The sequence below is a fragment of the Chiloscyllium punctatum genome, chromosome 47 (assembly GCF_047496795.1).
Source record: "Chiloscyllium punctatum isolate Juve2018m chromosome 47, sChiPun1.3, whole genome shotgun sequence".
NCBI classification, from domain to species: Eukaryota; Metazoa; Chordata; class Chondrichthyes; order Orectolobiformes; family Hemiscylliidae; genus Chiloscyllium; species Chiloscyllium punctatum.
Window position 1 is genome coordinate 27372877 of NC_092785.1, and position 17110 is coordinate 27389986.

The 17110-nt window shown below is 57.6% G+C and overlaps 1 long non-coding RNA gene across 1 annotated transcript in view; it reads right to left on the reverse strand.

Moving 5' to 3' along the window:
- Positions 1–12173, reverse strand: part of LOC140468461 (uncharacterized) — a 16433-nt gene extending 4260 nt beyond the window's left edge. Inside the window, exons 1-2 of the long non-coding RNA XR_011955654.1 lie at positions 12062–12173; positions 1087–1143 (exon numbers count right to left, since the gene is read on the reverse strand). This is a non-coding gene — a long non-coding RNA (uncharacterized lncRNA). The remainder of the gene's footprint in view (positions 1–1086; positions 1144–12061) is intronic.
- Between the last annotated feature and the right edge of the window lie 4937 nt (positions 12174–17110).

Genomic DNA, 17110 nt, shown 5'->3' on the forward strand with positions numbered 1-17110 from the left:
GGTTAGGGTCAGGGTTAGGGTTAGGGTCAGAGTTAGGGTCAGGGTTAAGGTTAGGGTCAGAGTTAGGGTCAGGGTTAAGGTTAGGGTCAGGGTTAGGGTCAGAGTTAGGGTCAGGGTTAAGGTTAGGGTCAGAGTTAGGGTCAGGGTTAAGGTTAGGGTCAGAGTTAGGGTCAGGGTCAGGGTTAAGGTTAGGGTTAGGGTTAGAGTCAGGGTTAGGGTCAGGGTTAGAGTTAGGGTCAGAGTTAGGGTCAGGGTTAAGGATAGGGTCAGAGTTAGGGTTAAGGTCAGGGTTAGGGTTAGAGTCAGGGTTAGGGTCAGAGTTAGGGTCAGGGTTAAGGTCAGGTTAGGGTTAGAGTCTGGGTTAGGGTCAGAGTTAGGGTCAGGGTTAATGTTAGGGTCAAGGTTAGGGTCAGAGTTAGGGTTAAGGTCAGGGTAAGGGTTAGAGTCAGGATTAGGGTCAGAGTTAGGGTCAGGTTAAGGTTAGGGTCAAGGTCAGGATAAGGGTTAGGGTCAGAGTTAGGGTCAGAGTTAGGGTCAGGGTTAGGGTCAAGGTTAGGGTCAGAGTTAGGGTTAAGGTCACGGTAAGGGTTAGAGTCAGGGTTAGGGTCAGGGTTAGGGTCAGGGTCAAGATTAGGGTCAGGGTTAAAGTTAGGATCAGGGTTAAGGTTAGGGTCAAGCTTAGGGTCAGGGTTAAAGTTAGGGTCAAGGTTAGGGTCAGGGTTAAGGTTAGGATCAGGGTCAAGGTCAGAGGATAGTCTGGAGGGAATCCTGAATCCCACCCCCACCCCCCACCCCCCCCCTCCACCCCCCCCCCCACCCCACCCCCGTCCCAAGAGAACGTGTTTCTGGAAAGTTGTGAGCATTCAATCGCCACACGATCGATGAGCAGTGCCGGGGCGGGGTTCAGCCAGCCAGGAAAGGACAAAGGAAGCCATACCCCCCCCTGCCCCCCCCACCCCGCCAACCCCCTACCCCAACCCCCCAGCACCACGGCCGACAAGGCACCAGTTCGAGGGTCTGTGCAGGATGTCTGAGGAATGGGGATTGATGAGATCCTGGAACCCGTGTCCCAGGACGTTCACTCACCAACTTGATGGAGGGATCTTTTTCTGCAGCGATGCACAGTGCTCCTGACACGATGAACTGCAGGGAAACAGAACACACGAGGTGTGACACCCTGATCACACAGGGAGCAGCTGCAGGCCGAAGAATCAGGGTGACAGGGTTCGGGAGACACCGACTGGGAGCAAGGAATACAATTACAATGACGACAACCGAGTCGACAAAGTCAACTTGTAACTTGAACCACGAACCAGGGACGTTTCGCTTCACTTTGAACACGACGCGTACAGACTTACAAATCATTAGAATACAATCATAGAATCCTGACAGTGCGGCAACAGGCCCCTCAGCCCAACAACTTAACACTGACCCACCAAAGAGTATCCCGCCCAAACCCAGTCCCCTACAGTTCCCCCTGACTAATCCACCCTAACCTACACATCCCTGAACACTGTGGGACAATTTAGCACGGCCAATCCACCCTAACCTACACATCCCTGAACACTATGGGACAATTTAGCACGGCCAATCCACCCTAACCTACACATCCCTGAACACTGTGGGACAATTTAGCACGGCCAATCCACCCTAACCTGCACATCCCTGAACACTATGGGACAATTTAGCACGGCCAATCCACCCTAACCTACACATCCCTGAACACTGTGGGACAATTTAGCACGGCCAATCCACCCTAACCTACACATCCCTGAACACGATGGGACATTTTAGCACGGCCAATCCACCCTAACCTACACATCCCTGAACACTATGGGACAATTTAGCACGGCCAATCCACCCTAACCTACACATCCCTGAACACTGTGGGACAATTTAGCACGGCCAATCCACCCTAACCTGCACATCCCTGAACACTATGGGACAATTTAGCACGGCCAATCCACCCTAACCTACACATCCCTGAACACTGTGGGACAATTTAGCACGGCCAATCCACCCTAACCTACACATCCCTGAACACTATGGGACAATTTAGCACGGCCAATCCACCCTAACCTACACATCCCTGAACACTGTGGGACAATTTAGCACGGTCAATCCACCCTAACCTACACATCCCTGAACACTGTGGGACAATTTAGCACGGCCAATCCACCCTAACCTACACATCCCTGAACACTATGGGACAATTTAGCACGGGCCAATCCACCCTAACCTGCACATCCCTGAACACTATGGGACAATTTAGCACGGCCAATCCACCCTAACCTACACATCCCTGAACACTATGGGACAATTTAGCACGGCCAATCCACTCTAACCTACACATCCCTGAACACTGTGGGACAATTTAGCACGGCCAATCCACCCTAACCTACACATCCCTGAACACGGTGGGACAATTTAGCACGGCCAATCCACCCTAACCTACACATCCCTGAACACTGTGGGACAATTTAGCACGGCCAATCCACCCTAAACTACACACCCCTGAACACCTTGGGACAATTTAGCACGGCCAATCCACCCTAACCTACACATCCCTGAACACTATGGGACAATTTAGCACGGCCAATCCACCCTAACCTACACATCCCTGAACAATGTGGGACAATTTAGCACGGCCAATCCACCCTAACCTACACATCCCTGAACACTGTGGGACAATTTAGCACGGCCAATCCACCCTAACCTACACATCCCTGAACACTGTGGGACAATTTAGCACGGCCAATCCACCCTAACCTACACATCCCTGAACACTGTGGGACAATTTAGCACGGCCAATCCACCCTAAACTACACATCCCTGAACACCTTGGGACAATTTAGCACGGCCAATCCACCCTAACCTACACATCCCTGAACACTATGGGACAATTTAGCACGGCCAATCCCCCCTAACCTACACATCCCTGAACACTGTGAGACAATTTAGCACGGCCAATCCACCCTAACCTACACATCCCTGAACACTGTGGGACAATTTAGCACGGCCAATCCACCCTAACCTACACATCCCTGAACACTGTGAGACAATTTAGCACGGCCAATCCACCCTAACCTACACATCCCTGAACACTGTGGGACAATTTAGCACGGCCAATCCACCCTAACCTACACATCCCTGAACACTATGGGGACAATTTAGCACGGCCAATCCACCCTAACCTACACATCCCTGAACACTATGGGACAATTTAGCACAGCAAATCCCCCCTAACCTACACATCCCTGAACACTATGGGGCAATTTAGCACGGCCAATCCACCCTAACCTACACATCCCTGAACACTATGGGACAATTTAGCACGGCCAATCCACCCTAACCTACACATCCCTGAACACTGTGGGACAATTTAGCACGGCCAATCCACCCTAACCTACACATCCCTGAACACTGTGGGACAATTTAGCACGGCCAATCCACCCTAACCTACACATCCCTGAACACTCTGGGACAATTTAGCACGGCCAATCCACCCTAACCTACACATCCCTGAACACTAGGGGACAATTTAGCACGGCCAATCCACCCTAACCTACACACCCCTGAACACTGTGGGACAATTTAGCACGGCCAATCCACCCTAACCTACACATCCCTGAACACTGTGGGACAATTTAGCACGGCCAATCCACCCTGTGTGTATCTGGGGGCAGGGGTGTGACCGAGTGGGTGTGAGAGTGCGGAAGTATGACTGTGAATGGGCGTGAGAGCTTGTGTGAGTGAGTGTGGCAAAGTGCGAGTGTGGGAGTGTGAATATGAGTGGGGCTGACTGAGTGGAAGTGTGGTGTTTACTGTCAGTACACGGGAGTGTCAGTGTGTGTCTGTGAGTGTGTGTGCGTGTGTGTGTGTTGTGGGTTGGGTTGGATTGGGCTGGGTTGGGCTGGGTCGGGTTGGGTTGGGCTGGGATGGGCTGGTTTGGGCTGGGTTGGGCTGGGTCAGGCTGGGCTGGGTTGAGTTGGGTTGGGTTGAGTTGGGTTGGGTTGGGCTGGGTCAGGCTGGGTTGGGCTGGGCTGGGTTGGGTTCGGTTGGGTTAGACTGGGTTGGGTTGGGTTGGGTTGGGTGGGGTTGGGCTAGGTTGGCCTGGGTTGGGCTGGGTTGGGTTGGGTTGGGTTGGGTTGGGTTGGGTTGGGCTGGGTTGGGTTAGGCTGGTTTGGGCTGGGTTGGGTTGGGCTGGGTTGGGTTGGGTTGGGTTGGGCTGGGTTGGGTTGGGTTGGGTTGGGTTGGGTTGGGCTGGGTTGGGTTGGGTTGGGTTGGGCTGGGTTGGGTTGGGTTGGGTTGGGCTGGGTTGGGCTGGGTTGGGTTGGGTTGGGTTGGGTTGGGCTGGGCTGAGCTGGGCTGGGTTGAACTGGGTTGGGTTGGGCTGGGTTGGGCTGGGTTGGGCTGGGTTGGGTTGGGCTGGGTTGGGTTAGGCTGGTTTGGGCTGGGTTGGGCTGGGTTGGGTTGGGTTGGGTTGGGTTGGGTTGGGTTGGGCTGGGTTGGGTTGGGTTGGGTTGGGTTGGGTTGGGCTGGGCTGAGCTGGGCTGGGTTGAACTGGGTTGGGTTGGGCTGGGTTGGGCTGGGTTGAGCTGGGTTGGGTTAGGCTGGTTTGGGCTGGGCTGAGCTGGGCTGGGTTGACCAGGGTTGGGTTGGGCTGGGTTGAGTTGGGTTGGGTTGGGTTGGGCTCAGCTGGGCTGGGTTGAGCTGGGTTGGGTTGGGCTGGGTTGCATTGGGTTGGGATGGGTTGGGCTAGGTTGGTCTGGGTTGGGTTGGGCTTGTTTGGGCAGGGTTGGTTTGGGCTGGTATGGGTTGGGCTGGGCTGGGTTGGGCTGGGTTGGGTTGGGCTGGGTTGGATTGGGTTGAGCTGGATTGTGTTGGGCTGAGCTGGTTTCGGCAGGGTTGGGCTGGGTTAGGTTGGGTTGGGTTGGGTTGTGTTGGGTTGGGTTGGGTTGGGTTGGGCTGGGTTGGGTTGGGTTGGGTTGGGTTGGGTTGGGCTGGGCTGAGCTGGGCTGGGTTGACCAGGGTTGGGTTGGGCTGGGTTGAGTTGGGTTGGGTTGGGTTGGGCTGAGCTGGGCTGGGTTGAGCTGGGTTGGGTTGGGCTGGGTTGCGTTGGGTTGGGATGGGTTGGGCTAGGTTGGGCTGGGTTGGGTTGGGCTTGTTTGGGCAGGGTTGGTTTGGGCTGGTATGGGTTGGGCTGGGTTGGGCTGGGCTGGGTTAGGTTGGGTTGGGTTGGGCTGGGTTGGGTTGGGCTGGGTTGGATTGGGTTGGGCTGGATTGTGTTGGGCTGAGCTGGTTTCAGCAGGGTTGGGCTGGGTTGGGTTGGGTTGGGCTGGGTTGGGTGGGGTGGGGTTGGGTTGGGCTGGGCTGGTTTGGGCTGGGCTGGGTTGGGCTGGGTTGGGTTGGGCTGGATTGTGTTGGGATGGGTTGGGCTGGGCAGATTTGAGCCGGGTTGGGTTGGGTTGGGCTGGGTTGGGTTTGATTGGGTTGGGCTGGGCTGCCCTGGGCTGGGTTGAGTTGGTTTGGGCTGGGTTGGGTTGGGCTGCTTTGGGTTGGGCTGGGCTGGGTTGGGCTGGTTTGGGTTGGGCTGGGTTGGGTTGGGTAGGGATGGGCTGGGTTGGGTTGGGTTGGGTTGGGTTGGGCTGGGTAGGGCTGGGTTGGGCTGGGTTGGGTTGGGTTGAGCTGGGCTGGTTTGGGTTGGTTTGGGTTGGGCTGGGCTGGGCTGGGCTGGGTTGGGTTGGGTTGGGTTGTGCTGGGCTGGGCTGTGCTGGGTTGGGTTGTGCTGAGCTGGGTTGTGTTGGGCTGGGTTGGGTTGGGCTGGGTTGGTCTGGGTTGGCTTGGGTTGGGCTGGGCTGGTTTGGGCTGGGCTGGGTTGGGCTGGGTTGGGTTGGGCTGGATTGTGTTGGGATGGGTTGGGCTGGGCAGGTTTTGGCCGGGTTGAGTTGGGTTGGGCTGGGTTGGGCTGGGTTGGGTTGGGTTGGGCTGGGATGGGCTAGTTTGGGCTGGGTTGGGCTGGGTCGGGCTGGGCTGGGTTGAGTTGGGTTGGGTTGAGTTGGGTTGGGTTGGGCTGGGCTGGTTTGGGCTGGGCTGGGTTGGGCTGGGTTGGGTTGGGCTGGATTGTGTTGGGATGGGTTGGGCTGGGCAGGTTTTGGCCGGGTTGAGTTGGGTTGGGCTGGGTTAGACTGGGTTGGGCTGGGTTGGGTGGGGTTGGGCTGGGTTGGGTTGGGTTGGGCTGGGTTGGGTTAGGCTGGTTTGGGCTGGGTTGGGTTGGGCTGGGTTGGGTTGGGTTGGGTTGGGTTGGGTTGAGTTGGGTTGGGTTGGGTTGGTTTGGGCTGGGCTGAGCTGGGCTGGGTTGAACTGGGTTGGGTTGGGCTGGGTTGGGCTGGGTTGAGCTGGGTTGGGTTAGGCTGGTTTGGGCTGGGCTGGGTTGAGCTGGGTTGGGTTGGGCTGGGTTGGGTTGGGTTGGGATGGGCTGGGTTGGGCTGGGTTGGGTTGGGCTGGGTCGGGCTGGGCTGGGTTGAGTTGGGTTGGGTTGAGTTGGGTTGGGTTGGGCTGGGTTGGGTGGAGTTTGGGCTGGGTTAGACCTGGTTGGGCTGGATTGGGTGGGGTTGGGCTGGGTTGGGTTGGGTTGGGCTGGGTTGGGTTAGGCTGGTTTGGGCTGGGTTGGGTTGGGCTGGGTTGGGTTGGGTTGGGTTGGGTTGGGTTGGGTTGGTTTGGGCTGGGCTGAGCTGGGCTGGGTTGAACTGGGTTGGGTTGGGCTGGGTTGAGCTGGGTTGGGTTAGGCTGGTTTGGGCTGGGCTGGGTTGAGCTGGGTTGGGTTGGGCTGGTTTGGGTTGGGTTGGGATGGGCTGGGTTGGGCTGGGTTGGGTTGGGTTGGGTTGGGCTGGGTTGGGCTGGGTTGGGCTGGGTTGTGCTGGGTTGGGCTGGGTTGGGATGGGTTGGGTTGGGCTGGGTTGGGCTGGGTTGGGTTGGGTTGAGCTGGGCTGGTTTGGGTTGGTTTGGGTTGGGCTGGGCTGGGCTGGGTTGGGTTGGGTTGGGTTGTGCTGGGCTGGGCTGTGCTGGGTTGGGTTGTGCTGAGCTGGGCTGTGTTGGGTTGGGTTGGGTTGGGCTGGGTTGGTCTGGGTTGGCTTGGGGTGGGCTGGGCTGGTTTGGGCTGGGCTGGGTTTGGCTGGGTTGGGTTGGGCTGGATTGTGTTGGGATGGGTTTGGCTGGGCAGGTTTTGGCCGGGTTGGGTTGGGTTGGGCTGGGTTGGGCTGGGTTGGGTTGGGTTGGGCTGGGTTGGGTTGGGTTGGGCTGGGATGGGCTAGTTTGGTCTGGGTTCGGCTGGGTCGGGCTGGGCTGGGTTGAGTTGGGTTGGGTTGAGTGGGGTTGGGTTGGGCTGGGTTGGGTGGAGTTTGGGCTGGGTTAGACTGGGTTGGGCTTGGTTGGGTGGGGTTGGGCTGGGTTGGGTTGGGTTGGGCTGGGTTGGGTTAGGCTGGTTTGGGCTGGGTTGGGTTGGGCTGGGTTGGGCTGGGTTGAGCTGGGTTGGGTTAGGCTGTTTTGGGCTGGGCTGGGTTGAGCTGGGTTGGGTTGGGCTGGGTTGAGTTGGGTTGGGTTGGGTTAGGCTGGTTTGGGCTGGGTTGGGTTGGGCTGGGTTGGGTTGGTCTGGGTTGGCTTGGGTTGGGCTGGGCTGGTTTGGGCTGGGCTGGGTTGGGCTGGGTTGGGTTGGGCTGGATTGTGTTGGGATGGGTTGGGCTGGGCAGGTTTGGGCCGGGTTGGGTTGGGTTGGGCTGGGTTGGGTTTGATTGGGTTGGGTTGGGCTGGGATGGGCTAGTTTGGGCTGGGTTGGGCGGGGTCCGGCTGGGCTGGGTTGAGTTGGGTTGGGTTGAGTGGGGTTGGGTTGGGCTGGGTTGGGTGGAGTTAGGGCTGGGTTAGACTGGGTTGGGCTGGGTTGGGTGGGGTTGGGCTGGGTTGGGTTGGGTTGGGCTGGGTTGGGTTAGGCTGGTTTGGGCTGGGTTGGGTTGGGTTGGGTTGGGTTGGGTTGGGTTGAGTTGGGTTGGGTTGGGCTGGGTTGGGTGGAGTTTGGGCTGGGTTAGACTGGGTTGGGCTGGATTGGATGGGGTTGGGCTGGGTTGGGTTGGGCTGGGTTGGGTTAGGCTGGTTTGGGCTGGGTTGGGTTGGGCTGGGTTGGGTTGGGTTGGGTTGGGTTGGGTTGGGTTGGGTTGGGTTGGTTTGGGCTGGGCTGAGCTGGGCTGGGTTGAACTGGGTTGGGTTGGGCTGGGTTGAGCTGGGTTGGGTTAGGCTGGTTTGGGCTGGGCTGGGTTGAGCTGGGTTGGGTTGGGCTGGTTTGGGTTGGGTTGGGATGGGCTGGGTTGGGCTGGTTTGGGTTGGGCTGCTTTGGGCCGGGTTGGGTTGGGTTGGGCTGGGTTGGGTTTGATTGTGTTGGGCTGGGCTGCCCTGGGCTGGGTTGAGTTGGTTTGGGCTGGGTTGGGTTGGGCTGCTTTGGGTTGGGCTGGGCTGGGTTGGGCTGGTTTGGGTTGGGTAGGGATGGGCTGGGTTGGGTTGGGTTGGGCTGGGTTGGGCTGGGTTGGGCTGGGTTGTGCTGGGTTGGGCTGGATTGGGTTGGGTCAGGTTGGGCTGGGTTGGGCTGGGTTGGGTTGGGCTGGGTTGGGCTGGGTTGGGTTGGGTTGAGCTGGGCTGGTTTGGGTTGGTTTGGGTTGGGCTGGGCTGGGTTGGGTTGGGTTGGGTTGGGTTGTGCTGGGCTGGGCTGTGCTGGGTTGGGTTGTGCTGAGCTGGGCTGTGTTGGGCTGTGTTGGGTTGGGTTGGGTTGGGCTGGGTTGGTCTGGGTTGGCTTGGGTTGGGCTGGGCTGGTTTGGGCTGGGCTGGGTTTGGCTGGGTTGGGTTGGGCTGGATTGTGTTGGGATGGGTTGGGCTGGGCAGGTTTTGGCCGGGTTGAGTTGGGTTGGGCTGGGTTGGGCTGGGTTGGGTTGGGTTGGGCTGGGATGGGCTAGTTTGGGCTGGGTTGGGCTGGGTCGGGCTGGGCTGGGTTGAGTTGGGTTGGGTTGAGTTGGGTTGGGTTGGGCTGGGTTAGGTGGAGTTTGGGCTGGGTTAGACTGGGTTGGGCTGGGTTGGGTGGGGTTGGGCTGGGTTGGGTTGGGTTGGGCTGGGTTGGGTTAGGCTGGTTTGGGTTGGGTTGGGTTGGGTTGGGTTGAGTTGGGTTGGGTTGGGTTGGTTTGGGCTGGGCTGAGCTGGGCTGGGTTGAACTGGGTTGGGTTGGGCTGGGTTGGGCTGGGTTGAGCTGGGTTGGGTTAGGCTGGTTTGGGCTGGGCTGGGTTGAGCTGGGTTGGGTTGGGCTGGGTTGGGTTGGGTTGGGATGGGCTGGGTTGGGCTGGGTTGGGTTGGGTTGGGTTGGGCTGGGTTGGGTTGGGCTGGGTTGGGTTAGGCTGGTTTGGGCTGGGTTGGGTTGGGCTGGGTTGGGTTGGGTTGGGTTGGGTTGGTTTGGGCTGGGCTGAGCTGGGCTGGGTTCAACTGGGTTGGGTTGGGCTGGGTTGGGCTGGGTTGAGCTGGGTTGGTTAGGCTGGTTTGGGCTGGGCTGGGTTGAGCTGGGTTGGGTTGGGTTGTTTTGAGTTCGGTTGGGTTGGGTTGGGCTGAGCTGGGCTGGGTTGGGCTGGGTTGAGCTGGGTTGGGTTGGGCTGGGTTGAGCTGGGTTGGGTTGGGCTGGGTTGGGTTGGGTTGGGTTGGTTGGGTTGGGTTGGGTTGGTTTGGGCTGGGCTGAGCTGGGCTGGGTTGAACTGGGTTGGGTTGGGCTGGGTTGGGCTGGGTTGAGCTGGGTTGGGTTAGGCTGGTTTGGGCTGGGCTGCGTTGAGCTGGGTTGGGTTGGGCTGGTTTGAGTTGGGTTGGGTTGGGTTGGGCTGAGCTGGGCTGGGTTGAGCTGGGTTGGGTTGGGCTGGGTTGCGTTGGGTTGGGTTGGGTTAGGCTGGGTTGAGCTGGGTTGGGTTGGGCTGGGTTGGGTTGGGTTGGGTTGCGTTAGGCTGGTTTGGGCTGGGTTGGGTTGGGCTGGATTGGGTTGGGCTGGGTTGCGTTGGGTTGGGTTGGGTTAGGCTGGTTTGGGCTGGGTTGGGTTGGGCTGGGTTGCGTTGGGCTGGGTTGGGTTAGGCTGGTTTGGGCTGGGTTGGGTTGGGCTGGGTTGGGTTGGGTTGGGTTGGGTTGGGTTGGGCTGGGCTGGTTTGGGCTGGGCTGGGTTGGGCTGGGGTGGGTCAGGCTGGATTGTGTTGGGATGGGTTGGGCTGGGCAGGTTTGGGCCGGGTTGGGTTGGGTTGGGCTGGGTTGGTTTTGATTGGGTTGGGCTGGGCTGCGCTGGGCTGGGTTGAGTTGGTTTGGGCTGGGTTGGGTTGGGCTGGGCTGGGTTGGGCAGGTTTGGGTTGGGCTGGGTTTGGGTTGGGCTGCGTTAGGCTGGTTTGGGCTGGGTTGGGTTGGGCTGGATTGGGTTGGGCTGGGTTGCGTTGGGTTGGGTTGGGTTAGGCTGGTTTGGGCTGGGTTGGGTTGGGCTGGGTTGCGTTGGGCTGGGTTGGGTTAGGCTGGTTTGGGCTGGGTTGGGTTGGGCTGGGTTGGGTTGGGTTGGGTTGGGTTGGGTTGGGCTGGGCTGGTTTGGGCTGGGCTGGGTTGGGCTGGGGTGGGTCAGGCTGGATTGTGTTGGGATGGGTTGGGCTGGGCAGGTTTGGGCCGGGTTGGGTTGGGTTGGGCTGGGTTGGTTTTGATTGGGTTGGGCTGGGCTGCGCTGGGCTGGGTTGAGTTGGTTTGGGCTGGGTTGGGTTGGGCTGGGCTGGGTTGGGCAGGTTTGGGTTGGGCTGGGTTGGGTTGGGCTGCTTTGGGTTGGGCTGGGCTGTGTTGGGTAGGCTTGGGTTGGGCTGGGCTGGGTTGGGCAGGTTTGGGTTGGGCTGGGTTGGGTTGGGTTGGGATGGGCTGGGTTGGGCTGAGTTGGGTTGGGTTGGGTTGGGCTGGGTTGGGCTGGGTTGGGCTGGGTTGTGCTGGGTTGGGCTGGGTTGTGCTGGGTTGGGCTGGGTTGGGCTGGGTTGGGTTGGGTTGAGTTGGGCTGGTTTGGGTTGGTTTGGGTTGGGCTGGGCTGGGCTGGGTTGGGTTGGTTTGGGTTGGGCTGGGCTGGGCTGGCTTGGGTTGGATTGGGTTGGGCTGGGTTGGGCTGGGTTGGGTTGCATTGGGTTGGGTTGGGTTGGGTTGGGCTGGGTTGGGTTGGGTTGGGTTGGGTTGGGTTGGGCTGGGTTGAGTTGGGCTGGGTTGGGCTGGCTTGGGTTGGGTTGGGTTGGGTTGGGTTGGGTTGGGCTTGGTTGGGCTGGGTTGGGTTGGGTTGGGCTGGGTTGGGTTGGGTTGGGCTGGGTTGGGTTGGGTTGGGTTGGGTTGGGCTGGGTTGGGTTGGGTTGGGCTGGGTTGGGCTGGGTTGGGCTGGGCTGGGTTGTGCTGGGTTGGGTTGGGTTGTGCTGGGTTAGGTTGTGCTGGGTTGGGTTGGGTTGGGTTGGGTTGGGCTGGGCTGGGTTGTGCTGGGTTGGGTTGGGTTGGGTTGGGTTGGGTTGGGTTGGGTTGTGCTGGGTTGGGCTGGGTTGTGCTGGGTTGGGCTGGGTTGGGTTGTGCTGGGTTGAGTTGGGCTGGGTTGGGCTGGCTTGGGTTGGGTTGGGTTGGTTGGGTTGGGTTGGGCTTGGTTGGGCTGGGTTGGGTTGGGTTGGGCTGGGTTGGTTGGGTTGGGCTGGGTTGGGTTGGGTTGGGTTGGGTTGGGCTGGGTTGGGTTGGGTTGGGCTGGGTTGGGCTGGTTGGGCTGGGCTGGGTTGTGCTGGGTTGGGTTGGGTTGTGCTGGGTTAGGTTGTGCTGGGTTGGGTTGGGTTGGGTTGGGTTGGGTTGGGCTGGGCTGGGTTGTGCTGGGTTGGGTTGGGTTGGGTTGGGTTGGGTTGTGCTGGGTTGGGCTGGGTTGTGCTGGTTGGGCTGGGTTGGGTTGTGCTGGGTTGGACTGGGGGAGAATGTGTAGATTGTGTCTCTCCGGGTACCGCAGCGAGCCGCTTGCTGGACTCACCATGACGCCGATCACGAAGGGTGCTCCAAGGAGTGTGGACAGGAAGCTGGTAGCGACACAGAGTGGGATTCCGAGCGATATCTGAACCAATCCGTTCATGATCTGTGTGACCTGGGACAGGATCAGAGGGAGAGAGGGAGAGTCAGCAGGGAGAGAGAGAGGGAGAGAGAGGAGAGAGAGGGGGAGAGGGGGGAGAGAGAGGGAAAGAGAAAGAGAGAGAGTGGGAGGGGGGAGGGGGGGGGGGCGAGAGACCGTAGGGGAGAGAGAGAGAGAAAGGTAGGGTGAGAGGGAGAAAAGAGAGAGAAAAGAAAGAGTGAGTGGGTGGAGGGAGAGAAAGAGACAGAGAGAAATAAAGAGAGAGAAAGAGAGAGAGAGATGGGTGGAGAGAGACAGAGAGAGTAAGAAAGAGGGCGGGAGAGAGAGAATGGGGGAGATAGAGATAGAAAGAGAGAAAGAGGGAGAGAGAGGGGGGAAGAAAGAGAGAAAGAGAGATAGAGAAGGGGAGGTGGGAGAGAGAGAAAGAGAGAGAGATAGATAGAAGGAGAGTGGGACAGAGGGAGAGGGAGAGGGAGGGAGAGAGGGAGAGAGAGATAGGGGAGAAAGAGAAAGAGAGAGGGAGAGTGAGAAAGAAAGAGACAGAGGGAGAGAGTGAGAGAGAAAGAGAAACAAAGAGAGAGAGAAAGAGGGAGAGGGAGAGAAAAAGAGAGAGGGAGAGAGAGAGAGGAAAGGGGAGAGAGTTGGGAAGGGGGCGAGAGAGACAGAGAGAGTGAGAGAGTGAGACAGGGATAGAGTGAGAGAAAGAGTGAGGGTGGAAAGAGAGAGAGAAAGAAAAAGAGAGAGAGGGAGAGAGAGAGAGGGAGAGAGAGAGAAAGAGAGGAAAGAGAAAAGAGAGACAGAGAAAAGAGAGAGAGAGAGTGTGGGGAGAGAGGAGAGAGCGAGAGGGTGAAGTGAGAGACAGAGAGAGAGAAAGAGAGAGAGAGAGAAGGGGGGGTGGAGGGGGGAGAGAGAGAGAGAGAGAGAGGGAGGGACAGAGAAAGAAATGGAGAGGGAGAGAATGAGAGAGAGAAAGTGAGAAAGAGAGAGACAGAGAAAGAGAAAGAAAGAGTGAGACAAAGAGGGAGAAGGAGACAGAGAGAGGGGGAGGGATAGAGAAATAGAGAGAGAGGGACAGAGAGAAGGAGAGAGAAAGTGAGAGGGAGAGGGGGAGAGAGAGAGAGAAAGAGAGAGCAGGTGATTATCCGATCGACCGAGGAGTTGGGGGAGTAATCCCCAAGCCCTGGGGTAAGTGATGACAGTGGGGGTAGGGTTGGTCCCTCACTGCCCGGGGGGGGGGGGGTATCCAGGTATCCCCCCGATCCCCGAACATTCCACGTTTCCGAAAGACCGACATGAGGGCCTGGATTCTCTGTCAGGACGGGATCGCGGGAGGAGTTGGGCGTCACAAAGAAAGCCGAACGTTGTCCCGTGTTGGTTAATGCTCCTTCGCTTCCCCCCACCCACCCTCCCCCCTCCCCCCCTCCCCACCTCACTCTGGCTTCCGAAAGGTTTTCCAGGGAACGCTCGACTTTCGGATAGCGGGGATTTGTGGGGGTGCGGGGGGGCGGGGGGGGGGGGGGGAGGGGATACCTTTATCCTAGTGTTATGCCCCATGATCCCAAAACTCAGAAGGCAATGTGAGGATAAGCCCGGAGATGAACAGGTCCTGTCAGTCACACCACAAGTTGGCGAACTCCCCCTCATCGACCACGACCTGGCGACAGGAACTTGTTTTCCATTCGCCCCCTTCGCAGGATGAGGGCACCTCTGACTGGGCCAGGATTTCTCGGCCGCCCCTCATTGCCCCGGGGAGGAGGGCAGTTAGGAGTCATGCCGGTTGCTGGTGGGGCTGGAGTCACGTGTCGGTCCAGACTGGGTAAGGATGGCATTTTCCCTTCCCTGAAGGGCATTAGCAACGCTGCTTTCCAACAATTAACACACCGAGTCTCTAAATTCCTGTTATTTGGTGAATTCGAAGGGTACCCTTTGCCAAAGCGGGATTCGAACCCGTGTCCCCAGACGGACCTTGACCTTGGTTCTCAGGATTCATAGTCCAGCAATTACTCCCAGAGGCCATCATCTCCCCCCCCTCCCCCCCCCCAACAATGTCGTCTTCAGAGAGTTTCCTGAGCTTCAGTCTGCAGCTGGTCAGCTAGACCTAGGTCTTATTTTGAGAGTACGTCCCCCTTCTGTGAAGGTCTTCCTGCGGAGTCTTCCCTCGCTGCACCCTCGTTCTCACCCGCGACCGACACCTAACATCCTGCTTCACACCACCACTCACGACACACACCTCCTACACACCTCACACCCACATCACACCACACACACCCACACCACACACACCACACACCACACACACCACCCTCACACTCACCACTCACACACACACACCCACACTCACACTCCACACACTCACACACCACACACTCACACACACACACTCACACTCACACACCACACACACACCACACACACACACACACCACACACACCACACACACTCACACACCACACACCCACACACTCACACACACACCACACACCACACACACTCCACTCACACTCACACACACACACACACACACACTCACACACACACACACACTCACACACACACACCCCACTCAACACCACACACACACACACACACTCACACACACACTCACACCACACACTCACACACACACACACACACACACACACACACACACCACACACACACACACACTCACACACACACACCCACACACACACACACACCACACACACCACACTCACACACACACACACTCACACACACACACACACTCACTCACACACACACACACTCACACTCACACACACACACTCACACCACACACACACACACACACACACACACTCACACACACACACACACACTCACACTCACACTCACACACACACCACACACAACCACACACCACTCACACTCACACTCACACACACACACACACACTCACACACACTCACCACACACTCACACACACCACACACACACACCACCACACACTCACACTCACACACCACTCACTCACACCACTCACACTCACACACACACTCACCACACACACTCACTCACACACACCACACACACACTCCACACTCACACTCACACACACACTCACACACACCACTCACACACACACACTCACTCACACACTCACACACACTCACACACACACACACACACTCACCACACACCACACACACTCACACTCACCACTCACACACTCACTCACACACACACTCACACACACTCACTCACTCACACACTCACCACACACACACTCACCACACACTCCACACACACACTCACTCCCACACTCACTCACACACCCACTCACTCACACTCACCACTCACCTCACTCACACCACCCACTCACACACACACACCACACACCCACACACACACACTCACACACACTCACACACACCACTCACACACTCACCCCACCACCACTCACACTCACTCACCACACTCACACCACACACACTCCACTCACTCACACCACTCACACACACACTCACTCACACACCACACACTCACTCACACACTCACTCACACACACTCACTCACACACACACACTCACACTCCACACACACACTCACTCACTCTACACACTCACTCACACCACTCACTCACTCACACTCACTCCCCACTCCACACCACACACTCACTCACACACACTCACTCACTCACACACTCACTCACACTCACTCACCACACACACACTCACACTCACACTCACACACACACTCACTCACACACTCACACTCACTCACACTCACTCACTCACATCCACTCACTCACACACACACTCACACACTCACACTCACTCACCACTCACACACTCACTCACTCACACTCACTCACTCACACACTCACTCACACACTCACACACACTCTCACTCACTCACTCACACACACTCACCACACACACACTCACTCACACACTCACTCACACACTCACTCACTCACCTCACTCACTCACTCACTCACACTCACTCACTCACACACAATCACTCTCACACTCACACTCGCACACACACACTCCCTCACACACACTCACTCTCACACTCACACACTCACACTCACTCACTCACTCATTCACTCACACACACACTCTCACACACACTCACTCACTCACTCACACACACACTCACTCACTCTCACTCACACACACTCACTCACACACTCACTCAATCTCACACACACTCACTCACTCACTCACACTCACTCACTCACACACACTCACTCACTCTCACACACACTCACTCACTCACACACACACTCACTCACTCACACTCACTCACTCACTCTCTCAATCATTCACTCACACACACTCACTCTCACACACACTCACTCACTCACGCACACACTCACTCACTCACGCACACACTCACTCACACTCACTCACTCTCACACACACACACTCACACACTCACTCACTCACACTCACACACTCACTCACTCACACGCACTCACTCACACGCACACACTCACTCACACACTCACTCACTCTCACACACATTCACTCACACTCACACACTCACTCACACACTCACTCACTCACTCTCACACTCACTCACTCACTCACAGTCTCACTCACACACACACTCACTCACACACGCTCACTCACTCACTCACTCACTCACACACACTCACTCACACACTCACTCACACACTCACACAAACGCACACACACTCACACAAACACACACACATACTCACACACACACTCACAGACACACTCACAAACACACACTCACTCAAACACACACACACTCACTCAAACACACACTCACTCACACACACTCACACATACATTCACACACTCACACTCACTCACACACACAAACACACTCACACATTCACACTCACTCACTCACACACTCACACACTCACACACACACACACGATCACTCACGCACACACTCACACACATATTGACACACTCACACACTCACACACACACTCACACACACATCAC